Source organism: Enhydra lutris, unplaced genomic scaffold, assembly GCF_002288905.1.
Source record: "Enhydra lutris kenyoni isolate GAN:26980312 unplaced genomic scaffold, ASM228890v2 scaffoldscaffold28, whole genome shotgun sequence".
NCBI classification, from domain to species: domain Eukaryota; kingdom Metazoa; phylum Chordata; class Mammalia; order Carnivora; family Mustelidae; genus Enhydra; species Enhydra lutris.
The window spans coordinates 4640929-4659551 of record NW_019154112.1 but is presented as its reverse complement, the minus strand read 5'-3'; the positions used below and the strand labels follow the sequence as shown (position 1 = coordinate 4659551).

General features: G+C 56.5%; 1 protein-coding gene across 2 annotated transcripts in view; it reads left to right on the top strand.

Annotated features, from left to right (window-relative positions):
• Positions 1-18623, top strand: part of LOC111152320 (glutamate metabotropic receptor 4) — a 105588-nt gene that overhangs the window by 23121 nt on the left and 63844 nt on the right. The gene's annotated exons all lie outside the window — the stretch shown is intronic.

The following is an 18623-nucleotide window of genomic DNA, read 5'->3' as shown; positions in this document are numbered from 1 at the left end:
GGGATTCTGAAGAGCCCCGCCCTGTGCCCCACCCAGCCCCCCTGGTCCCCGCGCACCTCCGCCCACCCAGGCCTTGCCCACCAACCTCTCTGAGCCCCAGCGTCCCCCGCTCCCCCCAAAGTGAGCGTCAGTGACAAATACCTCCCTCCCCTGGTTGATGTGAGGGTTAAATGGGAGAAAGTATGTGAAAGCTCTAAACGGCAGGCGATTACTCTTACAATTTTCAAAGCCAGAGGGAAAACCGAAGAAGAGTGGTGGTGGTGGTGGGGACCCTGAGAGTAATTATTTAGGGACCTGTGACTCTAAGAGGTGGCCCAGCAGAAGCAGAAGTGGATTTAAAGTCTGCGAGGAAGAGAACTTCGGGGAGGCAGCTGCCCCCACAAGCCGCCAGAGGAAGTCGGGGGGTATGGGGCCTCGTTCTTGGCCTGAGGTACGTTCTATGACCTATGTGCTTGGTACCCTGAGCTGGGGAGACTGAGTCCTGTCCTCGCAGAAAGTCCTTCCTCATCCTCTGTGCTCTGCACCCCTTCCAGTGCCTTCCTACCAAGAGGTTGGGACCAGAAGGGTGTTTCTAGCAGGATCTGTAGGCATCAGAGTGTCCTCATTGCGGTGGGGGGGGGCTGCTGATGCTCCCCGCCATCCACACCCAGGCCCTTCTCTTCCCTGCAGGAAACCTGGTGAGTCCTCCACCCGACCATAGGAAACTCCCTTTGTCCCATCTCCGGAGGGTAGTTGAGTTAACTGCCATTCATATTTTTGGCAGAGAGCTGGCAGTGAGACCTTATCTGGGAGTGCGCTAATTGAGGGGCTCCTTCTGGGGAACCCCCTGTGATTGGCATCCGGGAATCACGGCTCAGCCGTGGTCTTCCCGGCGGTGGCGGCGGCCTGGCTTATAGAGCTGTAAGCAGGAGACACCGTCTCCCTGGGGCGGGAGAGAGGACCAAAAAAAAGGCCTGTTTAATTTAATTCCATGTTTTATTGCTCGTTGGATAAATAACCTTCATTAAAATGGAAGGTGGGGGGATGGACAGGGAGAAGTTTGATTAATTTCGAGCTGGTTTCTCGTTTGTTAATTTTCTCCCAGTTCAGCAGGATTATTAAAACAAATTACAGACACTGCTCTCTCCTCCCTAGGCTGGAGCGGGGCTTGGCTCGCAGGGAGTGTTCCTGCCCCCCGCTTTCCACTATGGCTATTTGGGTGTGACTTGGGGTGAGGGAGGAAGCCTCCCACCTGCAGGGTCTCTGGGCAAGGCCCTCCTATTTCTTGATGGGGTTACTGCGTCCCTACAGCCTCCTGGAAGATCTGGACAGCCAGGAAAAGGAGCATGGGGTGGGGGAGGCTTGCCAGCACATCTTCCTCCCAGCAGTGCCAGTGAACTGGGCAGCTGGTGTCTGGGGCAGGGGGCAGGCCTGCCAACCCCAGCCTCCACCCCCCGGTATCCACAGGAGCAGGCCAGGAGGGAAAGCAGAGCAGGTGAGGACACAGTCTCTGGGCTGCCCCAAGCTGGTGCCCCAGTCCCTCTGTCCTCCTCCACCCTGAGAGCCCATGGCCACTGCCTGGTCTGGCCCTTTCCGGGCCCATCAGCTCTTGCCCACCTTGAACTCTGCTTCTGCTGGGCTTGATCTCCCACTGGCTCATCCTGCTACCTGCCTGGTGTGAATGGGGGATAGCACGTAGGCACTTTTCCTCCTCACTCGTGGGCAGTTAGGAGTTACAGTGGCTTGATGGGCACCTGGGCTAGGCAGTGACTTTTGGGGGGTTATGAATGCTCTATTCTGTTCTCCAAATATACTGTGAATGATGATGTTACCTGTTTTGACTGTTCCAGAGTGGGGTGTGTGTGTGTGTTTGCACGCACGCACACGCGTGAACCTTTCTGAGATATCTGTGTGACATGTGCATGTGTGCCAGTCCTTCGATTTGGGTGGACTGATTCTGAGTCTGCGGGGCCTGGCAGGGCTGCATTCTAGCATGTCTGTCTGTCTGTCTGTGTGTGTTTCCTTCTTGCTGTCCCCTGCCATGATCAGCTGATGCTCTGGAGCTGTCCACCTGGCCATGGCAGCCCCCCAGGGGGACCAGGGAGAAGCCTGTCTCTCCTTGGCTCCTTGCAGCCCATGGGGCATAGGGTTCCCTTGGAGAGGGGCCATTTCCTATGGGCTCCCCATCCTCAGCCCTTCCTGGAGGGCCTTCCCACTGTCTTCCCTATCTCCAGGCGGGCGCCTGAGGAACGGTCCAGTGAAGGACAGATGGCCCTTGCAGCCAGGGACAGGGAGGGGTGGAACGACATCCCGATCTCCAGTGCCTGGGGGCTTTGGCCCCTGTGGCTCTCAGGCTGTTGGGGCTGCCAATCCTGTGAAGCAGAGTCAAAGGACTGAGCTAGACACTTATTCAAAGAGACACACGTTATATAAAGTTGGGGTGAGGTGGGCCGTGGGTAAGGGGACAGGGTGTGGGGTGGGGCTGCTTGAGAGGAGCTATTCAGCGACAATGTCTCTGGCAGGTGCCCCTTGATCCGAGGTGAGGATGGAGTGGAAGAGAATGCTTTGCGTCTATGTGGGGAAGAGCCAGCTAGGCAGAGGGCTCTGCAAGTGCAAAGGCCCTGAGGCCAGAGACGCTCGGATGCTCAGGGACCATTTCAGGAGGGAAGTGAGGGGTTGGTCAGAGCTTGAGGTCAGCAAGACAGCAGGGCCCACAGAGAGCTTGGGATTTCCTTCCAAGCACAGGGGTGGGTGTGTGGGTGGGGTGGGTGTTGGGCTGGGGGAGGGTGTTGGGGCAGAGAGGGATGTGGCCTGACTCATGTTTTAAGCGGTGGTCCTGCCTGGGAGTGTCCCTTCTGTGTCCCTTGCATGTCCATGTGGGCCCACATGTGGACCTAGACCCCCAAATGGAAGCGAACAGGCCAGATGCCCAAGCAGGGCTGCAGATGACGGTGTAAATACAGTAGAGTTGAGGAGCCTTGGGGGGGCCTTTGCTGGGGGCACAGGCTGGGTCTCTGCGGCTCCAGAGAGCCCCATAAAACATAGGAAAGTGACAGAGAGGCAGATTTCAATTCAGAGTCCCAAAAAGCCTGGCAGGTATTGGAGCTGGGGTGGGCTTCCTCGTGAAGTGGTGAGCTGCCTGTCCTAGGAGGTGAGTAAGCCCAGGTCCTTGTCAGGGGCACTGTAGCAGGACAGTCCCACTGTCCTCATCTAAGAGTCTATGGTTAAAGGCTCCCTCTTCCAGGTAACATGGGTGGGTTCAAAAGAATTCACTTTGATCCCAGTGATGGGGATTCTGGCCCCTGTAGGAGGTGTTGGGAAATGCTTGGGGGACTTGAGCCACGCTTTATGCTCCTCTGAATTTACCCTGTAGAGGCCTGCTGTCTGCTGGCATGAAGGGAGGGCCGGTGTTCCCAGCTACGAGGGTGCCCAGACCCTTCTCCAGGCTCTGCTACCCGAGGCTGCCCCCAGTGGGACCTGTGGAGGCCTGAGTTAATGGGCAGAGCTTTGTCTACCCCGGAGATCCTGGGGTAGGGGCCTGAGTGGATGAGACAGGGTGGAAGGGGCCAAGATCCAGTCAGGGGTTCCCTCCAGAGAGTGGTGTCAGCTCAGATTACCAGTTGCTGGAAACTGGACACATTGAGCTGGGACAGGCAGAGCCTGTGGGCATCTCCAACCTGTCCCCTCATTGTCTGGACAGGACCCAGACGCGCTGGTGGTTCCTGCTGTGGGCTCTGTCTGATGGGCCTGGGTTTTAATCAGTAGCTGAGTGATTGAGGGAGGACGACTTCTCTCCCTGTCCCCAAGTTTTGCCTACAAAATGCAGATAGTAACATCTCCACGGAAGGGTTTTGTTACGAGTAAATTAAATGAGGTAATGGTAGGAAATACTGTCTGGGGCCAGACCCCTGGAGGTGACCTCAGGATGTACCAGAGACGGAGGAGAAGGGAAAGGGCCAGTACAGGTGTCTTAAAGAGTGGGTTTGCTCAGTGGGGGGCCAGGGCCCATGCCGCTGGGGACTGCTGGGATGGGGCGTAGAGCAGGCCCTTGGTACTGGGCAGGGACTGTGCTCTGCCCCACCATGTCCGAATATCTGGTCCATTGTGGGCAGGTGGAATCTGGTCGCTGAACTGGATGGAACATCTGGAGGTTTCTGGAGAAAGTAGAGAGAAGTAGAAGGGTCTGGGGAGAGATCCACAGCCATGCATACCTGTCATCCTTCCGGAGATGCGGGTCCTTCCAGGCTGGAGGCTGGATCTCTGGGCTCAGAGTCGCAGGAGGCAGCCACAACCGTTAGGAGGGTTCCAGAGGGGGATTCAATCTAATCCTTATTTCGGTGGTGGTGAGGGGGGGGCAGTACAGCCCAGCTGCAAGGGGTCAAGTCCCTGCGTGGCCAGATGCCAGATGCCTATCTTTGGGCAAGTAGTTTGGCTTCCCTGGGCCTCGGTTCCCTCACCCGTGAAATGGGCGAATGCCGGTACTCTGCCTGGGGTGGGATTCTGGGGAGGAGTAAATAAATTAATGCTGCGAGCTGAGTCTGCCATACGGGAAGCGCCGGTGTAGTTGTTACGACACTTAGACGAGAATGCTGGAGCCCTGGATGGGGGAGGGTCTAGTTCCAGGCCATGCGGTGAGTCGGTGACAGCCTGGAATTCAGGTTCTTTCCATCGTGGCAAGCTCATGGAGCTGTAGAGGGTGATGGCAGTGGAGGTGAGAGGCAGGGCTGGTCTTTTCCTGCTCTGGGCCTACTCTCTGACTGCCTCCTCACCCTGCCTGTCTCTGGGGCAGCTGGAGAACCTCTAGGCGCCTACTTATCTTGAAGGAACGGGCTTGTCTCAGAGGAGAAGCCGGCATCCGGAGAGCCTGTTTGCCTGTCTTCTGACTCCAGGCCTTTCTTTTAGTTTTGGTGATCTTGAAGTTTAGCGAAGGGCTCACAAAGTGGGAGTGTCACAAAGAGACGCTTCGAAGCTGGAGGGCTTTTGGGAGGGCATACTTCTATCCATCTCCACAGATACTCCCTGGCCCTCTGCCCTCCTTTCTTACCTGGACTAGTGCAGGGGCACTCCTGCTGCTCTCCTGTGTCCCCATCTTGTTCCCACATCTGTTTTCTGTACAGATGCATGTCATGCTCTCTTCTTCCATCCTCTTTGTGTTCTTGCTTTTCCTTGAAACTGCCACGGGCTCTTGGCCACAGGGCCTTTGCACTATCTTTTCTGTCCAGGATGCTCCTCCCTTCTCTCTTCACCTGGGTATTGCCTATCCATCCTTCAGGTGTCAGTTTACTGTCTATCCTCAGGAAGCCTCCTTGGGTGCCCTGACCAGATCAGGCTCTTACTCCAGGTTCTCACAGGCCCCTTGTCTCTTCTTCCCAGCATATCTCAGAGGCTGTGATTATGTCTGTGTTGGTGTGCATATCTGGTTAAAGATCTTTTCTCCCACTGGACTCAGCTCCATGAAGACAGATATTTGCTTTTGCCCACCCTGGCGTGCCTGGTGCTTATCATGGTGCCGGACACATAGTGAGTACTCAGTAAACATATTTTGAATGAATGCATGATGGGGTGGGAAGTCCTTATCCCTTCTACCTTTGCCAGGGGTCAGAAGCCCTTGTTTTGCAGGCTGATATGGGGCTTCCACAACAAACATCCCTGAGGAGGACCCCTGGGGTGGGACACCACCAGGAGTATGCCACATGTGGGTCCCTTCCTGATGGTGCTGAAGAAAATTGGTGGTTCAGGGAGAGGGGCTGCTGGTGCCTGGACAGCGGTGGGGGCAGCCGGGGAGCAGAGAAGCCCCGGGGGGTTTGGTGACGCCCCCTACAGTCTGGGCGCTCAGCAGCTTTCTCACCCCAGGACCCCACTGGAGGCAATGCTGGGTCAGAGGGGAGGGCAGTAGAGAGCTGAGCTAGGCTGGCAGCCCACCCTGTGATCTTGGCTAAATTGTTGCCACTTGGACTCTCCACTCCTGGGTTTCATCTTCTGGACCAGGCCAGTGTTTTGCAAATTCTTTCTCTAGAAGAAGATACATGTCACCAACAGAATCAGGTAGAGAAACTCATTTGTGAGAATCAGGTAAAAGTGGACTGCTGCTTTAGTTCATCTGCTCATTCGTCGAACATTCGTATTTATTTACAGAATCTGCAAAATAAGGGTTTGGGTGCTAGGCACTATCCTAAGTCCTGGGGCTATGGCAGTGAGCAAGGCAGACAAAAACTCCCGTCCCTGTGGGACTGACATTCTAGTGGGGAGGTAGATGATCAAGAGGACACATGAATGGAATGTATAGTATCAACAGGCGGTGATGAGGGCACAGCCAGTGCCAAGGTCCTGAGGCAGGTTCCTGCCTGATGTGTTGGGAAGGACATCATGAGGCCCCTGAGTGGCTGGAACAGAGCAAGTGAGGGAAAGAGGGGTGGGTGGTGAGGGCAGGAGGCTAAGAGGCGGCGCGCATAGGGCCTGGTGAGCTCTGGCTGAGATGGGAGCCTCTTGAAGAGAGGAGGGACATGACCTAAATTGGGTTTTACATGGGCGCCAGCTGGGGAAGGGGCAGTGGGATGGGATGGGTGGTATGGGAGGTGGGGGACCGGTGAGAGGATGGTGGGATAGTCCAGGCCATAAATGCTGGAGCTGTGGCCCAGGGTGATAATGGCACCGTGGCTAAGCCGTGCTTGGATTCTGGATTTATTTTCAAGGTAGAGCTACCAGTATTCGCTGATAAATCAGGTTTGGATCGTGAGAGAAAGAGGAATCAAGGACTTGTCTGATCCTGTAGACTGAGCAGCAGTTACCTGGCTAGGAAGGACTTTGGGAGGGTCTGGGGGTCCCAGTTGATGGCCAAGGGGAGCAGGCAGTGGGTGGGAGCCTGGAGTTTGGAGGTAGGTCGTCAGGCTATAGGTGGCCTGGGAATGAGTGAGTCTGGAAATGACTGAGTCCCGGGGTTGCCAGCACTCCTGACCAGCCAAGGAGGCTGAGGAGGTGCTGTCTTAGAGGAAAGAGGGCACCAGGGCAGCAAGCAGGCGGCGGGGGATGGGCGGGCAAGTGGAGGGACTGCATGGTCAGATGTTGCTGTGGGGTCAAGTGCCACGAGGACTGGTTGTAGGGATCAGACCAAGAGCCCACAAACCACTGCTTGACACCCTGGCAGGGTATCACCTGGCCTTGCCTGCTTTGTGGCAGGTCCCTTTTGCTCTGGTCTTGGCTCCCCTCCCCCCCCCAGGGCTCAGGCGCCCTCCCCCTCCTCCCCTTCCCTGAGGGAGCCCCAGAGCTCCAGTGAGGCCTCCCCTCCCCCGCCAGCCTGGCTCGGGCCCAGGCTGTGATATAAATTACACGGAGTGACGGTGATGTGACTTTTATCGGCTCATGTGTTCAATAATGTTAATACATCCCATTATATCATATTATATTAATACAGAGCTGTATATTACACACGGCGCTGCACATTAACTGGCGGGAGCGCTGGGGCAGCCGCTCTGGTTAATTTCCCCTCCGCCGCGGCCGCGCCCCCTCCGCTGGTGCTCAGCCTGCAAGAGCCCAGCAGCAGGGGCGCAGGGCACAGGCATAGTTCCGGACCTCTCAGGGGCTCCCCATTTGCTGAGCTTGTCCCAGCCTTGCCTGCACTTCCAATGGCTTACAGTTGTGGGCAGATGTCACTCCCCGGTCGTGGAGGCCCCTCCCTCTGTCCTGACCTTGTAAGTCCAGCCAGCAGGGGTCGTTAACCACGCCCCCTCTTGAACAGATGTGGAAACTGAGGCTCAAAGAGGCGAAGCAACGTGCTAGGCGATGTGCTGGGGAGAGACCTGGGGCACGGACTCTTGACTCCCCATCCTGGCTTCCCCCTCCCCCGCGGCGTGGGGATGGTGTGGACAAAGGGCAGCAGCCGGCAATGAAAGCAGAGGGCATGGGAGGTGTGGTGAAGGGCTGTGTGCGAGCACCCAGGGGCTGGAGACAAGATAGCCGTGGGTTCAGGTCCTGCTTTGCCACTTGCTCTAATTTTATATCCGTGTTTGTCTGGGCCTCCGTTTTCCCTTCTGAAGAACGAAGGTAATCAATAGCGTTTGCTTCATGGGGGTATCTTGTGAGGATTAAATGAGATAATCCCTGTGAAGTGCTCCACATGGACTAGGTGCTCATTAAGGCACAACAACCACCAACACCTGAGCATCCTCTTACCTGCTGCCCCTCCCTCCATGTCCAGCACCTGCTCAGCAATGCCTGTTGGCCCCCTGGGGTGCCGTGACCACTCTGGGCTGGTCCTGAGCCCTCACCCCTCAGGAACTCATGTGTGGCTCAGTGCCGCCTAGCTCCATGGCTCGTGGGCAGTGTTGTGGCACAGAGAAAGCCCAGCTTTGGCATCAGATGGGCCTGGGTGACTCCGGGTCTGCTCCCCAGCCCCCTGAGCCTCCTGTAAATGGGGCTAAGGCTTCCTGTCTTGGGGCTGTGGTGAGAATCAACAAAGGGAGAGTCCGTATCAGCTAACTGCACCCAATGTACTTGCAAGACATGTCATCATGACTCCTAGCGTCTTGGACAGCTGCTCCCTTTCTAAGATTTAACATCTGTTCTCCCAAATGAGCCTCGAAGTAAGGCTTAACAGAGCGCAGACTCTCACTGCTGTGGCCATTTGACAGATGAGAAGATGGAGGCTCGAAGGGGAGGTGACTGGCCCACGGTCACACAGCGAGGGGGTGGGCGGATGGTGTGGCAGCCTGTTTCCTTGCCTCTGATAACTTGGGCTTTGAGCCCTTCTTGGGAAAAGGGGTGCAGGCGCTGCGGCCCCAGGGGCTCCACCAGACTCCTGGCCCTTCCTCTCTAGGCCTCTGGGCTCCTCCGTTCCCTGGCCTCCCCTAATGTGTATTACTTTTGACAAGGTGAAGGAATTAGCATGTAAAACCTGCAAAAGTGAATGTAATTTATTGATCTACATTTTGCTTATGAAATAGGACAAGTGCTGATTTGAGGATCGTATTTGCTCTGGCCCTTGTGCCGCCCGCTCCTTGCCCCCCCCGCCCCCACCTCCTCCAGCCTATGCTCTTATCTGCGGTAATTCCTCCAAGCCTGCCTCTGAACGGCTCCTTTGTCAGCCCGCCCAGGCCCTCCGCTCGGGGCCCTCTGTTCTTCACCAGCCTCAGTGCCTTATCGGGACCCCATTTTTTCTTGGGCTCCTAAGAAAGCATATGATGTTTAAAAGGGTGAGACAAGGGACTGAATAAAGCACTTTCTGGGGAAATGTTTGTTCAAAGGCCTGTTGCCTGCCTCTCTCTGGTTCTCTCCTGGAAAACATAATTCAGAACAGTCCTGGAAATTAATCCAAGTGTTCGCGTGCTCTCCCGGTAAGAGGCTGGGTGGGCCCCAGGGATGGGGAGACAGAGGTGGGTGTGGGCCAGCCCTACATGATTGCCTTCTGGGGTGCTGCTGGGAAATCGGGGGAGTCCAGAGGGGTGGGGACAGGGCTCAGCAGGCCCCAGGAGGTGAGGGACACCCTGGCTGAGTCCTGGGGAGGGAGGAAGGAGACCTCCGAGAACCATCTGTGTGTGCCAGGCACCATCTTGGCGGGGGGGCACTTACCCCGGCAAAGGTAACATTTGAGCAGTCTTCTCTGGAAGGGAAGGATGTGAGGGAGCGAGCCTCCTTGCGTCTGCTGGAAGATCATTAGGGCCGAGGGAACAGCCAGCACAGATGCCCCGAGGCAGAGCGTGCCTGGTGTTTCAGGGCTCAGCAAGGAGATGGCTATAACTGGGGTCCCCTCAATGTGAGGAAGGCCAGGATGGAAGTGGCTGGAGATGAGGTCAGAGGTAATGTGTTGGAAATGCTTTGTTAAAAGGCCAAGTGCTGTTGATAATTTTGACAGACTGCCCTGAGCTGAGCTATAAGGGCCGTTTTATTAGCACCTGGCAGGGGCTCCAATAGGGAGGCTGCTATGTGAATTTTGCATGAAGAGGGGAGCTCTGTTATTTCTCCCGTCTCCTGCTCACATTCAACACCCCAGTCCTTCTTGCTGCAAGGTGGTATGCGTTCTCACCAGGCTGTTTCCCCCATTATGATTCCAGGAGGGAAGAGGCCACTTGTGACTGTGGGGCCGTGTCACCCCATGTGGGGTGGGAGATGGATAATGGTCCTGGCGAGGGGCCCTGTCCTGGCCAGGGGGGTCCCCAGTGACCGTGGAGCCGCCCACACATCCTGGCTCTGCCCGGGCCCTCAGGAAGGGAAGCCGGGGTCGGGAGCCCAATTTCTGGCAGCCTTGGGTGGGGTTGGTGATCCTAATTAAAAGCTTGGATCCGAAAGGCTTGATGATGGAATTTCTTTTTTTTTTTTTTTTTTTTTGATGATGGAATTTCTAATTAAATCAATTTCATCTCGTCTGGGAGACAGAGGTTTGCATATGATAACCATGAAATTAATAATTATGTTTAGAAATTAGTTGTTGCTCAAAGCAGAGCCATTTACACAACCCTCTGGGGCCCCTGGCCCCCACCCCTGCCTGATCTTTTGTGTTGGAGACAGATGGGCCACTTCAGCCCAGCCTGTGACAGCCAGGAGTGATTGGGAAGCTGAGCGCTCAGAGGAAGTAGGGCTGGCCCTTGGATTCTGTGTGTGCGTGTGGCTGGGCATGTGTGTGTGTGTGAGTGTGCGTGTGTGCATGCACATTTATGTGCGGGCCTACTTTTGCAAGGTGAAGGCTGGGGTTCTACCCGACAGTAACCTGGGCTCTGGAGGATGTCCCCCTGAGTTCAAATCCTGCCTCGGCCACTTGCTAGCCGTGTAACCTTAGACAAGTTTCTTAACCTTTCTGTACCTCAGTTTTGGGAAAATGGGAAGAATAAGAGGGTCTGGTTTATATAGTTATTGTGAGATCAAAGGGGCGAAGGCATTTATAACCACTTAGGACAGTTCCTCGTATGTAGTAAGCACCCAATAAATGCTAGTTTTCTTTTCTTTCTTTCTTTCTTTTTTTTAAAGATCTTATTTATTTGAGAGAGAGAGAGAGAGAGAGCATGAGTGGGGCGAGGGGCAGAGCCACAGGGAGAAGCAGACTCTCTGCTGAGCAGGGAACCCAATGCGGGGCTTGATCCCAGGACCCCAGGATCATGACCTGAGCCGAAGGCAGATGCTTAACCGACTGAGCCACCCAGGTGCCCCTGTATGCTATTTTGCTAGTTTTCATGGTGTTGATGACTGTATGCTTGTGTGTGTGTGTGTGTGTGTGTGTGTGTGTGTGTGTGAATGTAATTCGTTTCAGTCCAAATCAGTGTGTGCTGAATGTGAACCCAGCATCTCCAGGCTAGTGAGGTGGAGATAAGGAAGACTTGTTTCCAGGCGTCCTGTAGCCAGAGCACGAGGCTTCTGCTGCTTCGTTTAGCATCGGTGAGGCTGTGCTGGGAACAAACCTCCTTCACGTCTCTGGGCTTCAAATACATACACTAGATACTCATCACCTCACACATCTGTGTGGCTCGGCTGAGGGCTCTGCTCTCTCCCTCTGCGGGGACCTGGGCTGGTCTGGATCGTTGCTGGTCTTGGTAGCCGAGGGAATGTGTACCCTGTAGGTTCTTACGACTGCAGGGAAATGCTAAGGCCCCCAAGGAATGGCATTTTCTGTTCCGGCCTTGTTAGCCAGAACATGTCACATGGCCTCAGTCAACCACAGGGGTCCGGGAGTTGAAGTTCACCGCGGTGCCGGCAGTTCTAAGGACAACGTTAATGTGTGTGTATTTATTTATCCCTCCCACTAGAATGTCTGTTCCATGAAGGCAGGGATTTGTCTCTGTGTGTTCTCCCCTGGGGCCGCAGAGTGTGCGAGGGCTGTGTAAACCGTTATTGAGTGGGCGAATGAATAAATGAACGGATCCCTGGAGTTTCTGAGGAGTGCGGGTGGGCCGGGAGAGTGTGGGAGGGGAAGGCTGGTGGCCCCAGGGGCAGCCGGGGTGCAGGGACTGCAGGAGTCTTGTGGACGAATTTTGCTGTCTTTTAAGACAGCATTTGGCTCCTGGGAAAGTCTGATGTCCCCTTCTCAGTCACAGTGAAGAAATGTGGCAGGCCACAGTGTGAGAGGAAGGAGGTCTTCAGGCCCGGGGGTGGCAAAGCAAAGGGAGGCTGAGTGCCCCAGGTGCCGAGATGGAGACAGAGACTGGAGACCATGGGCATGGCCCCCCGCAGGGGCTGAGTGACTGACTGGACAACTGGGGGTGGGAGTTGGTGGCAGGTCTGTGTCTGCAGAGCAGGGTAATGAGATCTGATTAATGAGGGTGACACGAATCCCCAGACGATCTGTGGGGAAGTGGCCAGTGGCCCCCAGTGTGGGGGCCCTTAGTATGCGTGTGGGGAACGGCCCCTGGCTTGTGGGCTGAGAGGAAGCCCTGGGCCAGGCCTATCCAGGTCTATCCTAGTCCTCCCAAAGACCACCCAGATGCCAGCTCAGCCCCATGCCCAGGGTGCCCCTCCCCACTGCCCCGACTTCCCAGGCCTTGGAAGTCCGCTTCTCTGTTCTTTGGGGGGGCATCTCCGTGGGGTATGTGTGTGTGAGGCTTTGTGGCTGTTCTAAGTAGTAGGGTCACTCTTCTGCTTTTAAACCCTAGGGTCCTTGTCTGAGGTGGGCTTGGTCAGGGCTGAGGGTGAGGGGGCTATCCACACCCCTCCATGTGCTGGTCCACACCCCCCTTTAAGTTTCCCCACACCCCTCAGGCATATCCCTAGTCTCTCGCTGTGAAGGTCCTGCCCAGCTGCTTTGATGCCCCCCCCTTGACCATTGTCCCCCTCTTTGCACCTCTTCAGTCTGTCCAAGCCCTCGTCCTACACTGCCAGCCTTTTCTGTCCCTACAGCTCCCCTGGAAAGCCCCCAGTGAATCTCTTGTTGTCCCAGAGCTGGCATGTCAGCCTGGAGGCATGTCTGAGGACCCCCTTTTCTAGCCCACACCAGGCTAGTTCTCGTTGGTGACCCCGTGAGACTGTGGGCCCAGCTCTGAGGGAGACACACTCTTCCCCTGCCCCTCCCAAGGCCCCGTAGAGGGAGAAAGGGGTGGCCGGCGGCATCTCCCGCTCCTCTGGGCACTGTGTGTCTGCCATAGAAGCCCCATGGGAGACGGTGCGTGGCTCCGGCGGGTGAGGGGGGCTGGGGCCGGGGGACTGTGTCCCTCAGCCCTGACCGTGCAGGCCAGGCCTTTGCAAGCTGGCTTTCCCTCCTCTCACTGGCTCTCTGAACTCCAGTTCCTGCTCGTGCAGCTTTCATGTACCTAAAAGCCTGGCTGCCTTTCATCTGGGAGGAAGAGAGTGGATGCTGAGAGCCGGGCAGTCAAACCCTCGAGCAGCCGGGATCAGAAGGGCGAGGAGCAGGAAGCCAGCCCAGGGTCTGCCTGGCCGGGTGCAGGGTCTCCCCGGTTCCCTGGTGAGTGGGGCCACAGCCAGCCAGGTGGGGGTCCCAAAGTCTGCGTGGGCCTTGGCTGGGGCTGGTGGCCGGAGGTGGTGGCAGGGTCTGGCTTCAATCTGCGGCCTCCTGGCCTGGCTAGTAGGTGGATCAGAAGGATCAGAGTCAGCTGGGAGGGTGCGCAGGGTCCCAGGCCCCATTCAGGGATGGTGAACAGAGAGGCAGAGTAGTTCAGTCTCTGCCTTATTTCTGGTATCTCCTGGCTGTGATACTCAGAGGGCACTTTTCATCTCTCCGAGCCTCCGTTTTCTCATCTGCAAAATGGGCACAATGGTCCTAGCTTTGCCTCCCTCTCTCCTGTCAATAGCTAGTGTTTGCTGAGGGCCCACGTGTTTCGAACACTGCATGTACATGCTAGTGCAGTCTTCTCTTATTTATGTGGGAAGAAATTGAGGCCCAGAGAGGCTGCTTGCTTGCCTAAGGTCACAAAGCTGGATGACAAGGCTGGGTCACTGCAGAGCCCCGGGCAGGCTGGCTGCAGGGTGCGCTGAGAGCTTCTGTGCTGTGCAAAGCATTAGGGAAGAGAACAGAAGGGAACGTGCTTTTCAACACTAGAGCTCATAGCAAGAGGGTTGGTGTTATTGTGGGGGTGGCTTTGGGGTGTCCATGGTGATGGTCATGGACACCCAGCTGTGTGTCTTGGGTTGTTGTGGACCTTGTGGAGGTCAAGGTAGAGGTTTGATCCCTGGCTGTTCTAAACAGCCTTGAATGAAATACTGGCTTTTGGGGAACTGGGCCCTGGGTGGCTCTGGGGTGCTGGGCAAGGTGCCTCACTGCCAGCTTGCTTTTCCTCTGCTGGGTGGTGCAGGACATGGAGTAGCCCCTCGTGGGGGGGGGGCTTGATTCTGCTCTCTGGGAGCCAGTGAGCCAGAGCCTGAGCTGGGGACATCCTGGGGCCCGCCAGTGTTGCCATACCTAGTGGGAGATGTGGGGCTGCTGGCCAGGCCTGGGATAGCCTGAGAACAGATTCAGGTTCTAAACACACACGTGTGCACCTGGACACACAGGCATATAACATTTACACACGCATGTATATGCATGGGTCTTTGCACGGGCTGTTCCCTCTGCCTGAAATGCCCTCCCTCGAATACCCACATGGCTCCCTCCTTCATTGGCTTGAGGTCTTGACTCAGATGTAGCCTGGTCAGAGACATCCCCTGGGCCCCTCTAATGGTCTCCTGCTCTGTTCTTCCTTTTTCTCCTGGACCCTTCTTCCCATCTAACAGCTCGGGATCACCTGTCCACGGCCTGCCTCTGTGGAGATTGGGAGCCCCACGAGGACAGAGCGTCCCCCTGTCCATCGCCAGCACTCAGAACTATGCCTGGCAGGCTGTCCTGTCGGTACTCGGGGACTTACTGGTAGGAGGAGTAAATGAATGAATGGGCCGGGCGCTCACGCGCTTAGAGCATGTGCTCCAGCACGTGCATGCACACACGCGCCACGCACACACACAGATGCACTTGGCATTCATCTTCATTGCTGCTCAAGCCCGGAAGCAGCTTTTGTCTTTCCCCACGTGGCATGGACCTCCTTGTCACTCCAGAAGCCTGAAAGGGAGAGAGGGGGAGAGAGAGGGAGAGAGAGAGAGAGAGAGAGCGCGCATGAGAGCGCATGGTGGGGAGGGAGAGTGCGCACGGGGGTGGTGAGAGATTTCCTCATTCCTCCCTCTCCCCTACCTCCGTCACTTGGGTGAAGTTCTGCTGGGTGCCAGCTCCAGACACAGTGTCTCACTCTGGGATGCCCCTTCTGGGGATGCAGTGGGTGTTTCTTTGCGTCCCCACAAGTGGCCTTGTCCAGCACAATTGGGACACCTCAGAATGCCTGCTCTACTTGGCAGAGAGGCCAGACTTCCTCATACCAGGATGACATGCCTTGTGCCCCTGGAGCGGCCCCACTCGGTGCTGTGGAGGATCTGAGCAGACTCTCTGGAGCTCAGGGAGGGCTACCTGGAGGAGGTGATGTGGGCTCTGTGGGCAGAGAAAGCCAGGCAGCTAGACCGAGGAGAGTAGGCCAGCTGTGGTTGGTCAGGTGCCGCTGGAATCTGGGTTCTGGCTGATGCTGCGTGGGCATTGGCATGGGTGTGGCTGTCCCCTCCTCTGTCACGTGGCTATCGTCAGAGGAGAGGACTTCTCTGAGGAGAATGTTAATCAAGCACCCCTCCCGCTCCAGCTGGGCTGCAAAGAGATTGCTGAGGAGACCTCAGAGGCCCATGGGGTCGGCTTGTCTCAGTCACCCTGGCCAGGGCATCCCAGGGTAGGCCCTGTCTTCCCCTACTCCTGCAGGCCTGGGTGGGGCCAGGAGGGAGGAGGGCCTTGAAGGGCCTGCTGGGCCAGCATTCCAGAAGGAGGAGAGAGCTGGCAGAGGGGCTGGGAGGTTGGGGACAGGGGGCTAAGGGAGGTGTGGCGGGAGGGATTATAACTCACTTCTGAGCTAACCTTTCAAGGGCTTACTCCCTGCCAGCAGCTCATGAAAATTCCCTCATATGACCCTCACAACTGTATGAGACAGGGATTGTGATTATTCCCATTTTGCAGCTGAGAAAACTGAGGTCTGGAGAGGAGAAGTAACTTGCTGGAGGCTTCCCAGCTGATGGGTGGCTGAGCCGGGGTTTGAACCTGAGCAGTTGAGCTCCCACATCACTGCTCCAGAAACAACCATTCTGGGAAGCTCGGAGGGCCCGAAGCTGAGAAGGAGCCTGCGAGGGGCCCAGGGAGGTGGGGCTGGAGGGGATGCCAGCTTTAGGAGGTTGTTTCCTCCCTCTCAGCCACCTCAGGGTTGGGTCCCTGCTCCAGGGTCTCGGGAATTATTGGGGGTAGAGCAAGGGGCCCTTCTGGGCTCCTGAAAGCCGAGGCAGGGGCACCCCTGCAGACTGACCTGCTTACCCTGCAGGAACCCCATGCTTGGCCCTCCCGCCCTTTGTGGGAATGGGGGCAGGCAGTGGGTCGGGGGCCTGGGTCCTAATATCTGGACATCTGTGTGTCCGTGTGCTGTCCCAGTCCATGCTGAGTGCCTGAACTGGAGGAGAGGTGGGCGGTGGCTTGGAGGGAAGAATGAGGGGTGATGAGTGAGAAGTCTCCTGCTTGAGGGGCCCTGAGACTTCCCTGGGCTTTCTGTCCCTTCTGTTGGATGCAGTCCCTTTTGACTCCAGTGCCGTATTGGGAGAAAACATCAGAAGTAGGAGACAAGCTTCTTCTAATTAGGAAAAGTGCGGGTCCCCCGGCATGCGATGAGTGCTCCTTGCTGAAGACCAGACACAGAGGGCAGCCGACAAACCGGACCTGCTGGGAAGGCAGGCTGGAAGGGCCAGTCCTGGCCCCGCCCTCCACCACCTGCTCTCTCTCCAGCTCCAGCTCCAAATCCAGGGCTCTTCTGTTCAGAGGCATACCCCAGGGGTGCTGTCAATTTTGTTTTGTTTTATTGTTTAAAATGTGTTAAATCGGGACCTTTTAGGCGTGTGCGAAACAAAGGGGGTGGTGAGCCCCCAAGCACGCAGGACTCAGAGCTGTCCGCTCCTGGCCATCGTCATTTCCTCTGTGCCCTCCCGCTGTGATGCTTTCGAAGCGAACCCCAGACCTCATCATAGCACCACCCCACTCCGTGTTTCAGTACCGATCCAAAGCAGCAGGTCTCCACTGGGGATGGTTCTGCACCCTGGGGGGTCCTTGGCAATGTCTGGAGACATTTTTGATTGTCATGACTGGGGGAGGGGTGTGCTCTCGGCATCTAGTGGGTAGGGGAATGGGGTGCTGCTAAGCGTCCTTCAGTGCCCAGAACAGAATCAGACCCCCAAAGCGTTAATAGTGGCCAGGCAGAGAGATGTTGCTCTGAATGACAGACCCGTAAACACCAACCAACCCCTACAACCCTGATACCCCTTGGCAGACCCTGGAAATAGCGATTCTCCTGAAATTAACCCGAAGCTGTTCTAGAGGGCGCTGTGTTCATGCTCAGCGCTTCCCACGGCAGAGGGCTGGCTGGTTTTGGGGGCCATTGACGCAGGTAGGAGGGGGGACAGAAGCAGGTGCTCGGGAAGACTATGGTGTGATTTATTTCCTGAGCAGGTGGTATGTTTGCCTGATTCTGCATGCAAGAACACACAAAGGGTGTCAGGGGAAGGGTCTCCCTGTTCCTGCCTCCTAGCCACCTGGTTCCCTCTCCAGAGGCTGTTCCGTTTCAGAGGGGGGAAAAGCCCATCCCGCCCCCTCCCACAATAGGCTTTGTTCCTGCTGTGGGTCTTGGAGAACTGTCTAGAGCCAGGCATGGAAACCTCCAGGATCTTTTTCACGGCTGAATAGTATTCCTTGAGGGGCTGTGGTTTCTTTTACTGGATTATTTCCAAAGGTTTGTTCTTACAGACAGCGCCACGGTGGTTATATACCAGCTTAGAAGGACCACGAGAGTTACAATGAGAGGGTTTGGGGGTTCCCTGCAGTTGCTCAGCCAATCCGGACAAGCTATCATCTGTTTTTCCCCATCCTTCCCTTTCTCCTGAGTAAGTTCAGTGAGGGGAAGCAGTGAGGGGCCTACTGGGGCCCACCTTGGGGGGCATCATGAGGGGGCCAAGCTCATGGGCATCCTTGTTGGAAGGTGGACCCCTGCTGTCCCTGGGAATGGGGCCAGGTGGGCAACCACTTGTTCAGGGTGCACCCCAAATCCTGTTGCCCCCCCAAACATTTCCCACCCTCAGTGGTCGCAGACTGGCCAGGAGGTTTTCGTCCTTCGGTTGGATGTTGGCCACAGGAAGAAGGACAGCTTAAGGGCTCTGCATCTCACCCTTGCATGGAGAGGGCCCAGGGGATGTCTGTGGGGGCACAAAGGTGCTCCATGGCTGGGAGAGCCGGGCCTGGGGGACAGAGGGCCTGGAGTCTGCCATGGAGGCCTGTCTGGACCCTGGGTCCCAGGCTCTGGACAGAGGGACTTCCCAGGGGCCCTGCCTGCTCTGTCCTCCTGTGATTCCATCCTCTGGGTGGCCAGGGCCATGGGATAATGGCGGGGACCTGGTCTCCTGGGCTGGGCAGGATGATGGAGCTGTGGGGACAGGGTCTGCTGGGTGGTGACGTGAGGGGCTCCCTGGGAGAGGGTGATGGGCCGAATGACCTCTCAGTGCCCCTCTTGACACCCTCATGCCCACCCCAGCCCTGGGATAAATTATGTTGTCTACCTAGGGATTTTCCCTTGCTGGGATCTTCTAGCTCTTTGTGTGAATGGAGGCACCCAGAGGCTCTG